Raw genomic sequence first — 5,763 nt, forward strand, 5'->3', positions numbered from 1 at the left:
TGGAAACAAGTTAAGTATGACTCAAGCATAAGTATCTTGTGCATAGTGTAATAAATAACTCAAAACTTTTCAAGTTTCAATTTTCGTCTTAGTCAAGTTGTCATCAAATTTGAGTTCCTAATGTTTCCGGTGATAGACACGTAACCGGTGATAGACACTTACATGCCATACACTTGGTTCATATTTTTCAATCAACCCAAGGTTTCAAAGGCGTGCTCAATCTTAAGAGAAACTAAGCAGTCATTTCCCCAGTAACCTAACTCGATCTCAAAGGGGTAACTTGCTAGATTCCACTCATGATAACTATTTTTTATATCCCTTATTCATTTTTTTTTTTCACTTTTTTCCCTATTTTTTTCATAAGTATTTGCATTGTGTAAATTTTATTCATAAATGTACTTTTAGTACAAATGTTGGAATATTTTGATTTTTCCAAATGAGCTTACATGATTTGAGCCTCATCCAGTAATTAAAATGAAGTTTGAGAAATCACCATGAAAATCAAGTACTAAACAAACAAGATGAATAATGACTATTTCAATGATATCAACAATCTAAGTTCAAGTATAGTGAAGTGAAGATAGAAATCACTATAGTGAACTTCCTTTTTCCCAAATTCCTTTTGAGCTTTTGGAGGAGGTCTAACTTACTTATCTAGTGTTGATGTGATCAATCGTTGAGGGAAAAATACTTGTGACCTTTGGGAATTTTCTGGAGAAATGGAACTGAGTTCTTGTGATCTTCTATTATTCTTCTCCTCAATTTTAAGCATGTCTTTCTGCAGAAGTTCTTCATGATTTTTTTCAATTCTCAACCCAACATCATCACACTTTTCATTAGATCTTGTCTGCGAAGGGGGGGGGGGGGGGGGGAGATCTTTTTTAAACCATTTTGAAACAATACTTTCAATCTTTGCCTCCAAATATTTGAACTTTCCGTTTTATGACTTGTGATTTTCAAAACCCATAGATGGTTGAGTTACAATTTGTTTGGCAGGCTCTATAGTATTTATGGCTTGCACTTCTTGAATGTTTGAGGGAGATTTCATCCAACTTATGTTTGACCATTCATGGAGGTTCAATGTCACTTAATCAATTAATATATATGCTTCATCTACACTTTTGTCCATAAAAGAACCTCCAGCTGATGAATCTAATAAACTCTTGTCCGAGAAAGAAATTCCCCGATAGAATATGTACAAAATCAACCATTTTTCAAAACCATGATGAGGACACTGTCTTTGAAGACTCTTAAATCTATCCCATGGTTAAAATAATGATTCTCCGTATGTCTAAGCAAAATTTGTTATACAATTCCTCATATACACTGTTCTGCTTGGAGGGAAAAAATGATTCAGAAATTGCTTCTCCAATTGTTCCCAACTTGTGATGCTTTGAGGACGGAGAGAATATAACCAAGTCCTTGCTTTATCCTTGATACTGAAAGGAAATGCCATCAATCGAACTGCATCTAATGACACTCCTTCACATTTCACCATATCACAAATCTCTAAAAATATTTCAAGAGGCAGATAAGGACTTTTTGATATTTCTCCTTCAAATTTGTGACCTTGTATCATGAAAATTAACTCTGAGTCTAGTTGGAAACTTTCTGCTTCAATTTGAGGTTGCACAATGGGAGATAAAAATCTTACAAAAAAGGTGTAGAAAAATTTACCATGAGCCTGCTTGACATGTTAATGCTCATGGATATTCAAGAATAAAAAACAAGAAATAAAATGTAATATGAAAAGCAAGAAAGAAAATGCGAAATTTAAATTGGAAGAAAGAAAGTGCATAATGAAAACAAGAAAGAAAAGACAAAAGGAAAAAGAAAAATATCTAGAATAATTCATATGCCAAGAACAAGATTGCAAGATATGTTTACAAAAGAAAAGAAGAAAGAAACTAAATCAAAAGAGAGAAAAATTAGACTAGAATATTAGAAATTAAAAATGCAGAATTAGAATTGCAACAAAAAGAATTGCCAAGAAGTAAAAGATATACAAGAAAAATAAAATTCTAAATATTAGTTTCAACTATGCTATTGAAAAGAAAAGCAAAGTTATGTTTAGTCTAACTCAATTGATAATCTCTAATGTTATAGCGTAGTCCCCGGCAACGACGCTAAAAACTTATTGACGTTTCGCAAGTGTATGGAAATGTCGTAAGTAATAATAAAGGATATCGTATCCACATGGGCTGGAATAACCACTAAAGATGTTTCAACACGAGTTAGCTAAACAACTAATCAATTGATTTACACAAACTAAGTGCAAGTATGGAAAACAAAAATATAGAAATGAAAGAATAAGAATCAAGAAAAAAAAACTATGATAAAGGTATGTTCTAGGAGTTTTAGTTTCTTTGTAATGATCTTCAATGTAAATGATCTACTAAATCTTATTCCTTAATTGCCCATCATTTGTAGAAGATTGCCGGCTCCCTCTTGTAATAAACAACCGACGTAGGACTGAAATCTATACCTAAACATGATCAATTAGGAATGAATCTATGTTGTCCTTATACGAGCTTGTCTGTCACGTGCGTCCCTCGGATAATCAACATAGAATTCATCACTCCTCAACCGCATCAAGATATAATATATGAACACATACAATCTATCCTACCCCCTTGAATAACCCTATTTCACCATCAAGATCATCCTTCAAACGTCCTTACACGGGTATGCTCTTGTCACGAACGCCTCTCGGAAAATCGAATGGGAAACAATCCATACAAGATCTACAAGATATTCAAACATTCAATCAAGCATGGTAACTAGGCACAATCACAACAATCCATACAAGATCAAATTGATACAAACAGGGTAAAATCATAGAAATAGGAAATTGACAAATCCACAAGAGTTTTACATCAAATCATCCTTACAATTACTCCCTCCATCTTAGAACAAAGAAATCTACTCCATGAAATGAGGAAAGAAATCCGAATTGAAGGGAATTACAAGCATTCTTGATCCTAAATCCAAGAAAAGGAAGAAAGAAAGCTTATTTACGATGAAGAACCGTTTTTGGATCCAATCCATAATCTTGGAGTCGAAACCTTGAAGATTTCCCCTTGAATTGTTGCAGAATCCCTCCAAGATGAAGAAGAATCGTCCCAAATCTTGATTCCCCCCAAAAGGGAGAAGATCCCCTTTCAAATGATGAAGACACCCTTTATAAAGAAGGGGTTTGGGCGCCACACGACCCTGTGACACGGTCGTGTTAGGCTCACACGACCTACACTACTCCCCTCTCTGCCAAGGTGACACGGTCGTGTGAAGCTCACATGACCTTGGCATGCTCTGCCACTGCCCCCTTGCACGACCGTGTAAATCTACACTACCTCCAGTTCTGATACTCCTGCACGACCGTGTCTGGGACACGACCATGGCTGGTTTAGTCTCTGGATGGCTTACACGGGTGTGTCTGGGACACGACCATGTTCTTCTCCAGCTCTGTCAAGGTTACACGACCGTGTGGGTTCACACGGTCATGCCATTCTTCTCCTCTAGAAACATTACATGGTCGTGTGGCTCACACGACCATGGGTCATGTAGCTCACACGATTGTGTGGAGCTCACACCCCCTTGCATGGCCCTTGTACACCCCTTGTCTTGGGCCTTGCACACCCCTTGTCATGGACCTTGTCATAGCTCTAAATGACAATGTTTCATTTCAGCATCTTTTACACCATCAAGATGGGGTTTTCTCTAATTGAAGTTTTCATCAAAGTTTTATATCTTGAAGTTATCTACAAATTGGTATAAAGAACAGCCTAAAACTCCAACCGAGCACAAAGTTATGACCATTTTACTTTTGGTCTGCAGTGTTAGAAATCTCACACGGCCTGCACACGGCCGTGTGGGTGCCACACGGCCAGAACATAAAGAAAACTTAGTTTTGCATACACGTGTCACTATGGAAGCTCTCGACTTCATTTAAACTCCGTTTTGCTCCAAGTCATGTCCTATCAATCAAAACAAGCAAAGAGTAGATCTTTGAACAAAATATAATGGAAGTATGACATTATAATGAAATAGGATGCAATAAACATAGATTATGCGCATGAAGTACAAGTAGATGTGCGTCAAAGTATGTATAAAAGTATATATAATCTACGCACATCATGCACTCATCAACACACTCTGATATTGTGATCCTTTATATTTGTCCATGTGCTTGCACTTATGATTCGACTAATGAATCTTTCAACTTAAATATCCTATAGGGTGGAGAAGAAGTGGTATCGAGTCCTTGTTGGGATAGTAACCCATAGGATTACTTGAAAAGATATTGGGATTTGGTTGGAGAAGTTGGCCTCAAGGAAAGAGTGCAAGAACGCTTGGGGGAACTTCTCGATTAGTTTAGAGGACTGCTTAGTATGACTAGGAGCAAGTGCAATACTGGCCGATTGTAGTCCAGTTGATTTAGAACAAGACTGGGACGCTTCGCAGGCTCCGAAAAGGGAATCTTAGGTAAATTTAAATCCAAAATTGTTGAGGGGGAAGACCTAGAAATTGTATTGATTGGTTTTGATAACGATACAATTGGTTCCAATGCCCACTTGCTTGGCTCCATCGCCTGTGTTGGCCCACACGATACAGAGATAAGTTTGGCTGATTGCAGTATGGCAAACTCGAAGTAGGTGTGGTATCGACGACGTACTGGGGATCCGAGCCATATTCCTCGAATAAAAGGATCCTCAAGCAAATGTAGGAGAGTTTGACCAGTTGGAGTGCACTCTATTAGCTCAAAAGTTGTGGATTGGGACCTCTTGCGCTTGCGGTTAATTATAAGAGAGGTATTTGAGTTTGAAGAACTTGAGGAGGAATTAGGGGAAGGTTCTGTTGGAGTGTATACTAAAAGCCTAGTTTTTGTATAAATATTTATAAGAATCACATTGGTCAACTGTCTACATTTATATATATCAAATGTAGATGTTCAATTAATTTATATTGTAGATAACATAGTGTGTGATGTCGCACACAGAAGATCGTGTTATCGGTTCTTTATAAATTATAAACAGTAGCTCACGACTGAGATGGAAAGAAACAAACCATCGGAAAAGTCATAGTGTAATTAGGTATTAGTTTATCTTGACTAATAAATTACACTGATATACTCTAAGTGTATTGAGTAGGACCATTTAGGTAAGTTTTTTTTGTACTGACTTAGTAAAAGAACTAGACCTTAGTTATTATGGAAGTATGTGCTCTTAATCCTAATATAATAACAAACACATATATTTAATACTTATTTCTTTAATTTATCAATGGGTGAGATTTAGTTCGATAAATCAATAGGCCCGATAAGTTGGGAAATAATATTACTTATAGTGTGTGTTGTTGATTATAGAAGGAAACTGTGTCCTAGACAGTTAAGTTGATGATGTCCCCAAGAGGAGCTCATAAGGATTGTCATGTTAAACTCTGCAGGTGGACTTAGTCCGACATGACGATAAAGTTGAGTGGTACTACTCTTAGAACTAGATATTAATTAAGTGAGTTGTCAGTAACTCATTTGAATTAATGGATATTCGATATCTTAAACACAGGGAGATTAACACACTCATAATAAGAAGGAGCCCAAAATGAATTATAGTTCAATAATAGTTATGTGTTCAATAATATTGATGAATTATTATTGGGATTGGTGCGGCAGTTCAATAATAGTTCTTTAGTGGAATGAATTATTATTGATGAAATTAAGTTATGTGTTCGGGGTGAACATGAGATGCTTAATTTCATCGGGAGACC

The 5,763-nt window shown here is 36.3% G+C and overlaps 1 non-coding gene across 1 annotated transcript; it reads left to right on the top strand.

Moving 5' to 3' along the window:
* The first annotated feature begins 1,217 nt into the window (after positions 1–1,217).
* LOC122022097 lies at positions 1,218–1,323 on the top strand. The gene has a single exon (XR_006122837.1). It is a non-coding gene; the product is annotated as a small nucleolar RNA R71 (small nucleolar RNA).
* The last annotated feature ends 4,440 nt before the right edge of the window (positions 1,324–5,763 follow it).

This window comes from Zingiber officinale, chromosome 9A (assembly GCF_018446385.1).
Source record: "Zingiber officinale cultivar Zhangliang chromosome 9A, Zo_v1.1, whole genome shotgun sequence".
NCBI lineage: Eukaryota > Viridiplantae > Streptophyta > Magnoliopsida > Zingiberales > Zingiberaceae > Zingiber > Zingiber officinale.